The following is a 17189-nucleotide window of genomic DNA, read 5'->3' as shown; positions in this document are numbered from 1 at the left end:
TCTTTCAGGAGTGTCTGATATATCTTCACTTCCTTAGTGCTGTTCATAATGGTAGGTATAATTCCAGATGCTAGGACTGGGGAAATAGCATAATGCTTACACAAAATTTTTTTGTGGCTGAGACACCTAAGATCTCAGGTTCAATCCCTAGCATCACCATAAGCCAGAACTGAGCAGTATTATGGTAATTATGATGATTATTATAATTCAGATTCTAATACATGTTTGTGTGGAACAAACATTCTTCATATCTACCTAACTGAACTTCATAATTATTACCACCTTCATTTCGCAACATTTGTATTTGCTTATTAATTCCTGCTGCCTTTAAGCAAATACCAGCTTCACTGTGTTTTTAAAATTGTTTTATCTATTTTATTTAAAGAGAGAGAGAGGCAGAGAGAGAGAGAGAGAGAGAGAGAGAGGGAGAGAGAGAGAGAGAGACTAGAGCATTGCTCAGCTCTAGCTTATGGTGGTGCTGAGGACTGAACTTGGGACCTCATAGTCTCATGCATGAAAGCCTTTTTGCATAACCATCATGCTATCTCCTAGCCCAGACCTACATTATCTTTCATAGAATCTTTCTCTATTGAAAGGTAGATGATTCTAAAAATTAAATGTGTGTGACAACTAGGTGAAGTCAATGTGCAAGGAGATTGGGATCTTCTTTTTCAGTAGACAAATCATTCCTAAGAGCTTTTATCCATTGTGTGTGTGTGTGTGTGTGTGTGTGTGTGTGTGTGTGTGTATTTATTGTTTTTGTTGTTCATTAAGCTGAGAACTCAGTAAGAAAAACATGACTCATCCATTGTGCTATTTATGTCATTTGTAAGAGCACTTGTTTTTCTCAGAGGTCACTATTCCTGCACTGCTTTCTAAAAATTAGAACACTTAAGAAAGGCCCCTACTGAAGTCTGGTGAGAATACGTGTGGGCGTCCAGGTAACAAACCACACCAACTCTGGAAGACACTGGAAATTATTATTTTAGACTATAAGAACTTTTTGTGTCTCACTACTTAGCTTGTTGCATTGGGAAACCTGATTCAGATCTACCATTTTCTTTGATCTTTAGCTTTGCTTTTACAGTGGAATTCAGTGTTCTGTGGTAATCTCAGACTCATTGACAGGAACAGAGTTCTTTTCTAGTAGTGTTGAAAGTGCATTTTCAGCTAGAAGACCAAAAAACTCTTCCTGTTTATAAACCTGAAACTAATTCACAATTTAAATTAAAATTTAGGTCAGTAAAGAACCATTTGAAGTCAGTTCAATTTCTGCATCTTTCAGACAAGAAAATTAAATTTCAGAGAAGTTAGAGGCTTGTCTAAGGTCAGACAACTATTAATAATGGAATGATGAGCAGAATACAAGTCTTAAAAATCAGTCCAGAATATGGGCCCCATATCAAATAGGTGGGGTTTACAGTTAACAATATTTAATATACTTTCTCCAAATTTGGTAGCTACTCTCTTCCCTGATACAACTTATTAGTCCTTTTTCCAACTGTGACACCACCTTCCCAGAGAATAACCTGGGCCCACCTCCATATTAGATGTCAGGCTCAGGCAAAAACTAGTAAAGTCATGGGTCCCTTGGAATATACCTAAAATAGACCTACTATCTTTTTCCAAAACAGAGACCCCAAATCTTTATCTGCAATATTCTTGCCTTTAGGTTCATAATTAGTCAACAATTTTTTTATTTTATGTCTTAACTCTTTTTCAGCCATCAGGTTTCAGATTCTACCATGATGCCAACCTGACTTCCCTGGGCAGATAACCACACCATGTGTCCTGGAACCTTACCTCCCCAGATACCTACCTTACTAGTGAAAGAGAGAGAGACGAGATAGGCTGGGAGTATGAATCAACCAGTCAATGCCCATGTTCAGTGAGAAAGCAATTACAGAAGCCAGATCTTCCACGTTCTGCACATCATGATTCTGGGCCCATACTCCCAGAGGGATAAAGAATAGGAAAACTATCAAAGGAGGGGACTGTATACAGAGTTCTGGGAGTGGGAACTGTACCCCTCCTATCCTATAGTCTTGTCAATATTTCCATTTATAAATAAATATTTTTTTAAAAAGCAGTCCAATGAGATTTTACTTTTTCATGATCTTCATGTAAACAGTTAATCCATTATATGTATCCAACTTTTTTACTCTTAATGTTGAACTTTCATCCTTTCTATTGCCTCATGTGTCTTTCTTTTACCATTGTCATTTAGTTTGAATGACTTCCTTTAGCCATTTTTAATATCATTTTCATTGAGGGATTAATATTTTACATTTGACAGTAAATACAATAGTTTATACATGCATAACATTTCTGTTTTCTTCATAACAATACAGCCCCCACTAGGTCCTCTGTCATTTAGCCATTTTTTAAGGACAAGTCTGTTGTTAATAAAAATCCTTTATTATTTTTTTATCAGAGCATGTCATTATTTCCCTTTTGTACACAAAAATTAATTTTGTAAACTATAAAATTCACTGTTGGCATTTTTTTTCTTTAAACATCAAAAAATGTTGTGCAATTTCCTTTCGGTCTCCATAATTGCTGAAGTGAAATGTGTCTCTCTCTCTCTCTTTTTTTTTTAATTTGCATTTCCCTATGGTGTCTAAGTCATTTCTCTCCTGTTACTTAAGGAATATTTTGTCTTTCTTTAGTTTTCAGTTAAATTATGATGTGAACAGAATTTCTCCTGGCTTGTCATATTTGGAGAGGTTTATTTATCATAAAGTAATTTTTAATTTTTTAATTTATTTATTTGTTATTGGATAGAGATAGAGAGAAGGGGGAGATAGAGAGGAAGAGAGACAGAGAGACACCTGCAGACCTGCTTCACCGCCTGTGAGGTGACTCCCCTTGCAGGTGGGCTGCAGGTGGGGAGCCGGGGGCTTGAACTGGGAGCCTACCGGTCCTTGAGCTTTGCCACGTGGGCTTAACCCGCTGCGCTACCACCCAACTCCCTTGGAGAATTTTAAACCTCTTAACTAAGTAGGTGTTTGTCTCCACTAAATTTGAGAATATTTCAGTCATTTAAAAATACCCTTTTAATACAATGCTTTCTTTACTTTTCTGAAATTTCAGTGATGTGAATTTTGGGTCTTTTAACGATCCATGAGATCCATCCCCTTCTTCATTTTTCAGTTTATTTCTTTGTTTTCCAAATTGAGGTGATTCGTCTGATTAATCTTAACATTCATTAATTCTACCCTCTGTCTTCTACATTCTACATCCCAACCAATAAGCTTTTAAAATTTTTAAATTCTTTCAGTTCTATGCTTTCCTTTGGTCCTTTCACTCTTCTTACAGTTTCTGGGGGCTGGGCAGTAGTGCAGCAGGATAAGCGCACATGGTGCAAAGTGCAAGGACAATTTCTATTCATTGATATTTTCTACTTTCTATCTGATTAAAGAAAATTTAGAGTTGTTCATCAGAGCATTTTTATAATTGATGTAGAATATTTTTCAATAACTATAATATCTGATTCATCTCTATTTTGGTTTCAGTTCCATGTCTTTTTTTTTAAAGATTTTATTTATTTATTAATGAGAAAAATAGGAGGAGAGAGAGAAAGAACCAGATATCAGTCTGGTATATGTGCACCAGGCATTGAACTCACGACCTCATGCTTGAGAGTCCAATGCTTTATCCACTGTGCCACCTCCCAGACCACAGTCGTTGTTGTTTTAAGTTGTGTGCTTCCTAATATAACTTTCAGCTACTTACTAGACATACCTATTACCATCTTAAAAAATTTTTTAGGGGGCTAGGTGGTGGTGCACCTGATTGAGGGCACATGTTATAGTATGCAAGGACCCATATTCGAGCCCCCGGTCCCCACCTGCAGGGGGAAAGCTTCACAAGTGGTGAAGCAGTGCTGCAGGTGTCTTTCTGTCTCTCTCCCTCTCTATCCCTCCCTTCCCTCTCAATTTCTGACTGTCTCTATACAACAAATAAAGATTAAAAATATATATATATATATTTTTTTAAAAAGAATATTTATGTCCTGGGTCAGCAAAATAACTCACTTGGATAATGAGCCTGCTTTGCTATGCACTCAATACAGGTTGGCCCCTGGTTCCCATCAAATTAGAGGGAGTTTCAGTGTTCTTTCTTTCCCTCTGTCTCTATCTCTCTATAAATACCTGGGGGAGAAAAGTCAGTTCTAAGCAGTAAAGCCCCAGCAATTAGGAAGCAAACAAAAGAGAGTCTTTGTGTCCTATCTAAATGCTTTACTTTAGCAATCAACCACTCCATTTATGTTTGGCACATAGGTTCTGGCCTAACTTTTGTAGTCTATAGTTCCAATGGAAATTCTTCTTTATTTTTTAAATTTTTATTTATTTGTTTATTTTGCCTCCAGGGTTATCATTGGGGCTCGTTGCCTGCACCACAAATCTACTGTTCCTGGAGACCATTTTTTCCCCTTTTGTTGTCCTTGTTGTTTCATCATTGTTATGGTTATTATTACTACTGTTGTTGTTGCTGTCTTTGGATAGGACAGAGAGAAATGGAGAGAGGAGGGGAAGACAGAGGGGGAGAGAAAGATAGACTCTTGCAGACCTGCTTCACCCCCTGTGAAGCGACTCCCTTGCAGGTGGGGAGCCAGGCGCTCGAACTGGGATTCTTAGGCTGGTCCTTGCGCTTTGCGCCATATGCGCTTAACAGGCTGTGCTACCGCCCAACTCCCAAGAATTCCTATAATGGAACTGGCTTTAATTTCCTGTAAAGTACAGTTTAGAAAGTAATCAAGTCTTTGACAAACAAAGGGGTATTTTTAAAGGAATTACAGATATCAAGTTTCAAGATAAAATCCTCTTAGCATTACGTGTATAAGTATACATAGTTATGTATTCTGCTTTAAGACATGTTGCCAAAGATTGTTATCAGATACTAGTTGGTTTTCTTCTTATTTTGAATGTCATCACATGACCTTTTAAAAGATTTTGTTTTTCTGTCTAGAAGCATAGAGCAGCATTTCATAAAAGTAAAAAAAAAAAAAGTAGTCACACCTTTTGAAAGAGCGTGTGTGTGTGTGTTATGTGAGTACAAAAGGGAAAGTTCACATGAGCAAGGAAGGATAGGAAGAAAAATAAACAACCAAACTGTTAATTTTGAGTCATATTTTTTATCGAGCAGAATGCTGTGGAATGACTGGAAGTATCTTTGAAGTTGCAGAGGAACCAGGAAAAAAATCAAATAGTTCTATATCATTTAGTGAATTTTTAAGTCTCAAAAAGCATATTTTGAAAGCATAGCCCAAATATGAAATAGTTGAAAGTGTTTTCTTTTACATAAGTTAGATAGCAGCTTAGTGACTATAAGTAATGGAGGGAAATGTGCATAACCTTTATGAACCACACAGAGGCGTGTGGATTCATGGGTTATAATTCTTGAGAAATGGAGTCAGATCTTAGTACTTCAAAGAAGAAAGAGAAAGATTAAAAGGGAATATGTTTCTCTGCCCTTCCATCACCATTCCCAGTTCATCAGAGATATGGGAAGTTGACAGGGGGCCATTCACCATCTTCACAGAAGAGAGTCCCTGTATCTATACCCATTTCTGCTAATGGGGTACTCTTATCAAACATCTCCATGAGCCCACCTTGAACAGAGCAGAAAATCTCAACTTTCCATCCTGGTTGGTACTATAGACCAAAAAAATTTTATCCTTCTAAAACTACAACCCACATATTGAAACCTGACTCCCTTGTTTGACAGCATTTAGAGATGGGAGTCTTAGGGGTCGGGTGGTGGCTCACCTGTAGGGGTATAGCTTTTCAAGTAGTGAAGCAGTGCTGCAGGTGTCTCTATGTTTCTATCCCTCTCTACTATACCCTTTCCTCTCCATTTCTGGCTGTTTTTATCTAATATATGAAGATAATTTTTAAAAAATTAAGTAAAAAAGAGCACACATGTTAGAGATGGGAGTCTTCAGCAGCTATATCATAGCATGGAGTTATTGTTGTTGTTATTGATGTTGTTGGATAGGATAGAGAGAAATGGAGAGAGAAGGGGAAGACAGAGAGAGCGAGAGAAAGATAAACACCTGCAGCCCTGCTTCACCACATGTGAAGTGACTCCCCTGCAGGTGAAGAGCTGGGGGCTCGAACTGAGATCCTGATGCCAGTCCATGTGCTTTCAGCCATGTGTGCTTAACCAGCTGTGCCACCACCTGGCTCCCTTCTCTGCCTTTTTATAGCCAACTACTCTCTACCTTCTCTCTGCTGCATCTCTCTAGTCAGTGCATTCACAGTTTGACTTTTTTCTGCCTTGTGTCCATTGTGCCTCTCTGGCTGGTGCATTACCTTTACCCCTTTCCACACTTTGCCAATTGTTAATTTTTTTTTTTCACAGACCTGAAAGACTGGCCATACACAAATGTTCCTCATTGATGAATCCTGAGTTTTATTCACATATAGAAGAATCTTCCAGAATCTACATTACATTCTCACATTCTCAAAATAATGTCTAGTGTTTTTTTTTTAGATAGGACAGAGAGAATTGGAGAGAAGAAGGGCAGACAGAGAGGGGGAGAGAAACACAGACACCTGCAGACCTGCTTTACCGCTTGTGAAGTGATTCCCCTGCAGGTGAGGAGCCAGGGGCTCGAACCAAGATCCTTAAACAGGTCCTTGCACTTCGCGCCACCTGCACTTTAACCCGCTGCACTACCTTTCGACTCCCTTGCCTTGTGCTTTTTATAAAACTTTTACAAAAGAGTTGCCGCCTGGAAAATTCTCTGTAATTGATAATCATCATCAACTTGTTTTCACTGTCTTCACAAATAATCATTAGCTTTATACTTATTAATTCAGAGATAATATTGGACTCCTCTACTGGACTGTCAAACAATCAGAAGTAGGGACTGTACTATGTGCTCCATGGTAGTTTACAGAACATAAAAACTTTGTCTCTGGGGGAATAAAGAATCAGACTTTCAATCTCCAACACCATATGTGCCAGAGTAATGTTGTTTCGTTCTCTTTATCTCTATCTCAGAAGAACCTCTCAAATATAACAAACAAAATAAGTCTTAAAAAAAAAAAAGCTTAAGCTACTGAGCTCACTATTAGACCTTTCAATAATGCATCTTCAAACAGACAATTTGCTTTTGTTTCTAATTCACCTTTGTCCTGGAAGAAGAGGATGTTGACAAGTGCTATTCTTTCTATGATTGTTGCCATCTTGTAAGAGAAATACTGCCATTCTGTCTAGCTGTTGTCTTGGTAGGGATGCATTCCATATAAAGTAACACATTGCAAAGATAGTTTTCTTTGCCTGTGTCTTCCTTTAGTCTTACTCAATTAGATGCAGCTATCTATGCCACATTGCAGGTCAAGGGAAAACTTCCAAATAGCAACACAATTAGTTTGAGCCATATGCTTTATAGACACAATTTAAAAGGGGTCAAAGTCTCTTTTTTTTTCTGTCCTGTTAAATATTTCTTATGTCATGCTCCCATTTTCATCAAATGTGGGTATCTGTAATTCCTGGAATCTAGAAAAATTGAGGGCTTAATTCCAGAAGCCTAATGCGTTGGGAAATGTGAACTTTGAAAAACAAGTTTTCACTGCAGCTTTGCTGAGCTAGTAAACATGAGTTTGCTCAACCAACTAGTGACACTTGACTTGAGTATGGTTTTAAAAGTTGTTAGCTATAGGTAATTGCAGAGAATACTCTCTAGCATAGCACCATACAACAAAGCTTTCTGCATTGATGGAGATTATTTGTGCCTGTACTGTCCAATAAGGTATCCACTACCCATATATATTTAGAGTTACTAACATAAAACTACTGCAATTGAAGAACTGAATTTTTATTTTTATCTGTTTTAATTTATAAAGTGTTAACTAGTGACTACTATGTTGGGCAGTATAGTTCCTAGATAACCAACCAACCTTCTGATTTGTCCAGTACTAAATAGTGTTCTAGAATATAGGAATTTCTTTCTTCCTTCCTCCCTTCCTTCCTCCCTTCCTTCCTTCTTTCCTTCCTTCCTCCCTCCCTCCCTTCTTTCTTTCTTTCTTTTTCTTTCCTTTTCTTTCTCTCTTTCTTCCTTTCTTTTTTTCTTTCCTTCCTTCCTCCCTCCCACCCCCTTTTTTCCTTCCTTCCTTTTTCTTTTTCTCTTTCTTCCTTTTTCTTTCCTTCCTCCTTCCCTCCCACTCCTGCCTTTCTTTCTTTGTTTGTTTCTTTCTTTCTTTCCTCTCCTTCCCTTCATATTTCTCTCTCTCTCTCTCTTCCTTTCTTCTTCCCTTCCTTCCTTTCTTCTTTCCTTCCTTCCTTTCTACCTTCCTTCCTTCCTTCCTTCCTTCCTTCCTTCCTTCCTTCCTTCCTTCCTTCCTAATTACCAAAAGGTTTATCACTGGGGCTCAGTACCAGCACTGTGAATTCACTTCTCCCAGTGGGCACCCTCCTACCCTTATTTTTCTTTAATAGGACAAAGAGAAATTGAGAAGTGAGGGAGGAAACTGAAAGGGAAAGAGAAAGATAGGCACCTGAAGATCTGCTTCATCACTCATGAAGCTTCCTCCTGCAGGTAGAAATCTGGAGATCAGACCCAGGTCCTTGTACATGGTTATGTGTACATTCACCCAAGTGTGCTACTACTATACATACACTAAGAAAGACCAGAATATGTAGTGGTGCTGGGAACTGAACCTGGGACCTCAGAGCCTCAGGTATGAAAGTCTTCTGCATCCCCAACCAGGGATACAGGACTTTCATTATGAAAGCTTGACAATACCATTGATCACTCTAACGTGGATCTCATTGTTAAATATATGTGGTATTTTTATGTGAGATTTTACATGTGCCAGAAATAGTATATAGTAAAAATGACGAGAAATTCAGAGGGAATAACAAGAGTTTTTATTCCCAATTTAAATAAATAAATAAATAAACAAACTAAATTTTAAAATGAGTTAATTTATGAGTCAACTAATTTGGTCATTATAACTGAACTAGTCTATCTAAAACTTTGAAGAAAACAATTTAAAAAACACAACAAAGGGGCCAGACGGTGGCACACATGGTTAACTGCATACATTACAGTGTGCAAGGACCTAAGTTCAAGCCACTGATCCCCATCTGCCTCTCTCCCCCTCTCTCTCCTTCTCAACTTCTCTCTCTATCCAATAATAAATAAAGACTTAAAATTTTTCAAAAAGAAAGAAAACATAAGCAAGATTTAATTTTCAAACTACCTGTATAGACTACCAGTAACCTACTTGGTTATATTTTTTTATGTTATTGTAAACGAAAGGTAACTGAAGATTTCATTGAAAAGTTGTAACTACCTTGAATTCCTGTTCCCAGTAGAAGGTATGCTAAGGACACAGAAGGTACTTATCAAGTATGCTTCTCCATTCAAAGGCTTCTCTAACCCAATATACCCTTTACCTGCCAAAAAGAGTATGAAATTTAACTAAGGATGTATTACTCTAGGTTAAACACTAGTCTATTAAAATTCAAATATCTTTTGAGGAGGTCAGGTATGGCCATATACTAGTGCCATTACATAACTTATTTTTTTCAAACTGATTACAACAACTGAGGTCTGAAAAAATGAAATAGATACAGCAAGGACTCCAATGATTTCATTTTTGCACTCTTGTTCATAAAAAGTTAAATAAAACTTTATAATGTATACATTTTAAATTGTGTATTTCCAAAGATGGTTTGTAAATTTTTTCTCATTAACAACAGTGTCATGCTCCTCACCACCCTTTCACGTTTAACAATGAGATTCATGTTAAATGTGAGTCTTGATCCCAAGATAAACATATTAATGGGGCATCAGAAAAAAAAATAATAAGTATCATCATCTAACTTAATTTACATTTTTACATTACAGATGAGCTATAGACTGGGGAAAGGAATGGCATATTTTTTATTCCCTAAAAAGCTCTTAAGCTCCAGCAGAGACGCTAAATAGGTTAGCCTGTACTCCAGATTCTAAACATACTAGAACCATCTGAATTCCAGCATGAACAAAGCACACATTTCTGAATGCAGAACCCTAGATAAACTCTTGATAAAGAAAAAGGTAGTGACTGATGAAAGAGAAGTAAAATATTATTTCAAATTCATATTCTATATAAAGTCCAGTCCCAATTTTTAAACATTCACACTTTTCTTTCCTCTGTCTGAAAGCAAAACCAATTAATACAGTTATAAAATTGAATCCTCTTCTCTTTCTTTTAGGAATTAATTTGGCAAGTCATTAGTTTAGTAAGTGTGTTTTCACTAAACCATGTTTTATATATCAAACAGTTTGCATATAGCCATGCCCTGTGATCACTTTAAAATGCTGTCTATAGGCTGGGAGTATGGATCAACCTGTCAGTGCCCATGTTCATTGGAGAAGCAATTACAGAAGCCAGACCTTCCACCTTCTGCATCCCCACAATGATCCTGGGTCCATACTCCCAGAGGGTTAAAGAATAGGAAAGCTGCACGTGGCGCAAAGCGCAGGGACCGGTAAGGATCCCAATTCGAGCCCCCGGCTCCCCACCTGCAGGGGAGTCGCTTCACGGGTGGTGAAGCAGGTCTGCAGGTGTCTATCTTTCTCTCCCCTCTCTCTCTGTCTTCCCCTCCTCTCTCCATTTCTCTCTGTCCTATCCAACAACAAAGCAACGTCAACAATGGCAATAATAACCGCAACGAGGCTGCAACAACTAGGGCAACAAAAAGGGGGAAAAATGGCCTCCAGGAGCGGTGGATTCATGGTGCAGGCACCGAGCCCAGCAATAACCCTGGAGGAAAGAAAAAAGAATAGGAAAGCTATCAGGAGAAGGGATGGGATATGGAGCTCTGATGATGGGAATTATACCCCTCTTATCCTATGGTCTTTTCAGTGTTTCCATTTTATAAATAAATAAATAAATAAATAAATAAATAAATAAATACTGTCTATAGTCTATATTATGATATTTTACAGTTACCAGAGGGTCTAGGGTGACTCTTTTGGTATGAGAAGAAGGGTTTCTTATCTCTTGATTTCACAGAATGCACAGTCTCAAGCATAAACATTGTTTGGCATGTACTAAAATATTTCCAGCTGACTGAGAGAAAAGTATTCTGGAAATTATTTCAAATAAAATCCATAGAATTTCTGATTGAAGATCCATGAGCCTTTCTATGGATAGTTTGGTTCCTTGTGAAGCCCTAACAACAATCAAATCCTCTATAGCAGCGGACGTTTACATTCTACTCCTTTTTTTTCTAGGACTACCGTGGTCCAAAACTCATCTACATTCTCTTCTGTGGCGCCAGGATTGATTTCAGTGTTTCTCAAATACTCATCAGCTAATTTTATCCCTGGTAAATGGACAGTCAAAAGATCTGTGTTAGGGTGTAGCAGTAAGCTGGTAGCCTTGATTTGGCACAGCATTGTGGCTAGCAGTGTTCCAATCTTTTTGTAGTATATTACAGTGCTCCCCTGCCATTTCTACGTGGGTCTTTTGTAACCAATAGACTAAGTACTGCAACCTGTAGCTTTTTAGCATACTGGGAAACAATACAGGATGGCCTGTTCTAGTCTTTTTTTTTCTTAGAGGGCAGAGAGAAGAAACTTCTTGATTACAAATAAGATAATATTTTGCAGCTGAGGGATTAGGAGAAGTTTTGTGAACAGTGAAGGAGGGCTTTCTCTCTCTCTATTTCCCTCCTTCTTTATTTCCCTCTCCTATCTCCTATCTCTGTGTCTACCCAATAAATAAGTAAATAAAATAAATTTTAAAATAATTAAAAAAAAAACATTGCAGCTGGATTCCTAGGTTTTGAAAGAAAAAAATATATGGACAAGGGCAGCATTTTCTCTATATCAGGACATTCAGTATTCCGGGTATATATTGCTCTGCATGCAAATGACTAGCCCCTGAGGCTCTCTTGCTACTAATCTGGATAGCACAGCCCAAACAGCAAGTGAGGGCATAAGTCTGAGCTTGTCCTTATCTGTGCAGCTAAGCCTGCAATACCCTGCATATTTTACCAGGGGCCTTCTGGCAGCAACAGCCCACTTGGCTGGTTAACCTACTAATGAAATCACTAGTTTAGAGGAAAGGTACTAGGTGGTGGCATATCGTGTAGAACATGCATATGACAGTGTACAAGGACCAGGGTACAAATCACCTACAGAGTGCAGATCTTCACAAATCATAAAGCAGTATAGAAAGTCTCTCTCTCTCTCTCGTTCTCTCTCTTTCCTTCTCTGACTGCCCCTTTCCTCTCAACTTCTCTTTGTCCCTATCCAAAAATAAATAAATTAAGCAATAAATTAAAATAGAATAATAAATAAAATATTTTAAAAAATAAAAAGTTTGGGACAGTCAGGTCAGATTAGAGAAGAAAGTATCAACCTACACAAATAATTTGGGGAGGGTTAGGAGTGAGAAGGGCCTTTAAGGGCTCTGGAAAACCCATTGCTGACAACAACCTGTTCTGTAGTTTATACCAACAGGTTGTGATGGCATAAGCTATCACAGGCAGTATCTAAGGGGACAGGAGTTTCATAACATATACTATGGTTAGTTAGGTAGCTTTTATTTATTTATTTTTTGGATGATACAAGTCTTGTCTTATTTATTTATTTATTTTTCTTGATTTGGGGACTAATGTTTTACAGTTGACAGTAAAATACAGTAGTTTGTACATGTGTAACATTTCTCAGTATTCCACATAACAATTCAACTTCCCCTAGGTCCTCCTCTGCCATCATGTTCCAGGAACAGACCCAGAGTCTTTCACATGAATACAGTATACCAACTCCAATCTAAATTTTGCTTTGTGTTTTTCCTTCTGTTCTTACTTTTCAATTTCTGTCTGTAAGTGTGATCATGCCATATTCATGCTTCTCTTTCTGACTTATTGCACTTAACATGATTCCTTCAGTCTCCATCCAAGGTGAAGATTGAAGGGATATAGGGTGACCACCATAAAGTGTAAATCAGAAAACACTAGAAGTGGGAGATACAAAGACATTCTGCTCTTATCTGGTGGCAAGTAGACCCCCCCCCAATCATCTTTTCCTTTTGCTGACCAAAGCAACAGCTTGCATTAAGCCTCTTCATGAGATTTTTCATTAACACTATAGCAACAGTACCTGGCAACAGTAAATTGGCAGACAGGACAAATGTTCATAAATGCAAAATACAAAAAAAGTACAAAAATCTATACAAATCCAATTCTCTGCTCTTCCCACTAAAAGACCCTTCATCCTCTCTGCAACATTCATTTTCACTAAGTGTTAAACTTTACATACTGACTTCAACACAGGTGGAACCCACAACTGTCTATATATATTTTGAGAAGAGAAATGCAGAGAGCTCAACAGTAAGTCCACTTTTCTGTTCATAGAGGATTTCTGGGCCCAGAGCATCCCTGCTGAGACTCACTCTAACTACAAGACCAGAAATGTGGAATGGAATAAGTTGACTTGTTATCTCCTCCCAAAACACAGTCACTTTTGCATTCAAGCCAAATGTCAGACTGGGAGAACACTTACCTACAAGTCTTGTAAGCTTTATTCTAAACAAGCTTTCTTCCTGAAAACAATCACCACTGTGACCTGGAATTGAGAAGAGTTACGGTTTCCATGGAAGGTTGGTGATAACTCACAGTTCTGGTCTGGAGGTTCTCTTAGGCTCACTGACTATGAGGAGTCTGTTAAAATAGTGTTAAGACACCTGACATAGAAGTGGTGACATGCTAAATGTCAGGTGTGGAAACAGTCTCTGGCAAAAGGCCTTTTTTTGTGTGTGTGAGTGGGAGTTTAGAGGCAACTCCCTACAGAACTGGCATCCTCCACCTGGAGTAGAAATATGCAGGAATTGGAGGCTCAGGAAGAGGATGTAAGGATGTGCAGTTGGGTGTGTGAAAACACAACAGTAAAATCCAGGCCTGCATTTTCCTTAAAAATTGCTTTGTTGAGATATAAGCAACACATAACTGCACTTATTGAATATATAGAAGTTGATGAGGTAGGACATGTGCAATCACATCATATTAACAGACATACCTAGCACCTCACAGTTTCCTTGTATTTCTTAGACTTTTTCTATTGTTTACACTTGTTTGTAGTACAAGCACTTATCATGAGTTAAGTTCTTTTTTAATTTAATAGGACAGAAAGAATTTGAAGAGGAGGGAGACAGAGAGGGAGAAAGAGACCTGCAAGCACTTACCACTCATAAAGTTTCCTCTCTGCAGATGGGGACTAGGGGTTTGATACTGCATCCTTGTACACAGTAGTATGTGTGCTCAACCAGACATATACTCCAATCCAGCTCCTGAGAGTTAATTTCCTTATAACTTGATAAGTGCATAATGTCATATTGTTGACTTACAGGCACTGTGTTGTAAAGCAGATCTCTAGAATGTAATCACTTAGCAAAACTGAACCTCCATGCCTCCTGAACAACTCACTGTTTATAACTGATTTTCTTGAATTAAATCTCTCTTTTACAAGATCTTCGGGATTTTCTTTCAAGAAATAGTAGACCTAGCACCAGTCATCAAAAAACATTTCTTTAAACAATGGAAGTATCTTTTGTTTCCAAAGTCTTACACTTGAGGCCCAGGTAATTAAAAATAAAAGGTCAGGAGGGTTGGCAGTAGTGCACTGGGTTAAGCGCACATAATAAGTGCAAGGACTCATGCAAATCTCAGTTGGAATGCATGGCTCCCCACTTGCAGGGTGTCGCTTCTCAAGCAGGGAAACAGGTCTGCAGGTATCTGTCTATCTATCTATCTATCTATCTATCTATCTATCTTCCCCCTCCCCTCTCAATTTCTCTCTATCTTATCCTATAAAGAAAAAACGAAATGGAAAAACTAGCCTCCAGGAGTAGTGGATTCGTAGTGCTGGCACAGAATCCTAGTGATAACCTTGGAGGCAAAAACAAAAACAAAAGAAAGAAAGAAAGAAAGAGAGAGAGAGGGAGAAAGAAAGAAAGAAAGAAAGAAAGAAAGAAAGAGAGAGGGAGAAAGAAAGAAAGAAAGAAAGAAAGAAAGAGGAAGGAAAAAAGGAAGGAAGAAAAGAATAAAGAAAGAAAAGTCAGTGCTGTTCTGATTGGAGGGACACTGACTATTTATAAAAGGCTAGAAAGACCCCAGATGTTCCCATGTGCAGTCTCCAGAATGAAATTTAACAGATTCATGGCTGAGTAGTAAAAGGTCTGAATTTCTTTCAGCTACCAAGTGGTAAATGCTACTATGACTCCATCCTGACTTCCCTGGGCAGACAACCTCATCAGTATTCCTAGAACAGTACAAGTACAATCAAGAATAAATTGACAACTCACTGAATGAGAAAATCTTTGTTAGTCATACATCTGATAAAAGTCTAATATTCAGGCTATAAAAAATAGCCACAAATTGAGTTGGAATATACTTCACCCAGGAGAACACTTTCTACCATATGCCAGGGCTGAGGTTGGAGACCACAGCACCACACAGGAGCACTAAGCACAAGAAAAAGTTCACAACTTGTGGAGTGGTGCTATGTTGTATCTCCTTTTTTTCTCTGTCTCTGATATTGAAAAGAGAAGGGGGGGAGAATTTTCTCAAAACAGAAGAATTGTGAACAGATTCATAAAGTCAGAAGAAAGGAAAAATGATTCCCATAATCTAACAGCACAGATACTAAAACATGCCAATTTAAAATTAGGCAAGGGATTTGTGTAGTTATTTCTCCAAGTAAATAACTACAATAATCATTAAAAAAAAAAAAAAAAAAAAAAAACCTCAATGTTGCTAGTCGCTAGGGGAATTCCAAACAACACCACAGAAGTTTTATTTCAAATCCACTAGAATGACAATAATAATAGAGAAAATAAGAAATGTTGAAGAGTATGTAGAAAAATCAAAACTCTCCGGCCAATAAACACATGAAAAATGCTCCAAGTTTTTGATTGTCAGAGAAATACAAATCAAGACAACAACAAGAGACCACTTCACTCCTGTGAGAATGTCATACATCAGAAAAGGTAACAGCAGCAAATGCTGCAGAGGGTGTGGGGTCAAAGGAACCCTCCTATACTGCTGGTGGGAATGTAAATTGGACCAACCCCTGTGGAGAACAGTCTGGAGAACTCTCAGAAGGCTAGAAATGGACCTACCCTATGATCCTGCATTCCTCTCCTGGGGATATATCCTGAGGAAACTAACACACCCATCCAAAAAAAAAAAAAATCTGTGTACACATATGTTCTTAGCAGCAAATTTGTAATAGCCAAAACCTAGAAGCAACTCAGGTGTCCAACAACAGATGAGTGGCTGAGCCAGTTGTGGTATATATATATATACAATGGAATACTACTCAGCTATAAAAACTGGTGACTTTACCGTTTTCGGCCAATCTTGGATGAACCTTGAAGAATTCATATTAAGTGAAATAATTCAGAAACAGAAGGATGAATATGGGATGATCTCACTCTCATGCAGAAATTGAAAAACAAGATCAGAAGAGAAAACACAAGTAGCACCTGAACTGGAGTTGGCGTAGTACAGCAAAGTAAAAGACACTGGGGTTAGTGGGGGAGAATACAGATCCAAAAATGATGCCAGAGGACCTAGTAGGGGTTGTATTGTTGTATGGAAAACTGGGAAATGCTATGCATGTACAAACTATTATATTTACTCTTGAATGTAAAACATTAATTCTCCAATAAAGAAATTTTAAAAAAAAAGAAAAAGAAAAATCAAAACTCTGACCAGTACTGGTGACAACATAAATTGATGCCTCTATTATGTAAAACAGGTTAACAGTCTTTTATACATTACATATAGCTTTGCCATATTGCCCAACAATTCTAATTCTACATATATATAAAGAAAAATTTTGAGGGGGGACATTCAAAGAGCAAAACTAATCACATCTAGGAGGTAGAACTATCTAAATCTTTTTCAGCTGCTGAGAGAAAACTATGATGTATCTGTAGAAACAATGAAGTAATGATACATGTTATAACATACATGAGCCTTGTAAATATTATAATAGGTTTATTCAGATATAAAAATCCAATACAGTATGTTCTATTTACATGAAACATCCATAAGAAGCAAATCCATAGATAAAGAAAGCGATTTGCTTTTGAGAGAGTCTGCATATCAAATACAGTCAAATCCTAGACCAAGTAGATCAGAAGCAACCGGTGGCACAGCTACATACAAGATAC

General features: G+C 37.8%; 1 protein-coding gene across 3 annotated transcripts in view; it reads right to left on the bottom strand.

Annotated features, from left to right (window-relative positions):
* ADTRP (androgen dependent TFPI regulating protein) overlaps window positions 1-13677 on the bottom strand; it is a 100570-nt gene extending 86893 nt beyond the window's left edge. For all 3 annotated transcript variants that reach the window (XM_060190890.1, XM_007539283.2, XM_060190891.1), the window contains exon 1: window positions 13517-13677. The gene's annotated coding sequence lies outside the window, so the exon portion shown is untranslated. The remainder of the gene's footprint in view (window positions 1-13516) is intronic.
* Window positions 13678-17189: the final 3512 nt, after the last annotated feature.

Source organism: Erinaceus europaeus, chromosome 4, assembly GCF_950295315.1.
Source record: "Erinaceus europaeus chromosome 4, mEriEur2.1, whole genome shotgun sequence".
Lineage (NCBI taxonomy): Eukaryota > Metazoa > Chordata > Mammalia > Eulipotyphla > Erinaceidae > Erinaceus > Erinaceus europaeus.
The sequence above is the reverse complement of the archived record's forward strand: the minus strand, read 5'-3'. Positions and strand labels throughout refer to the sequence as shown.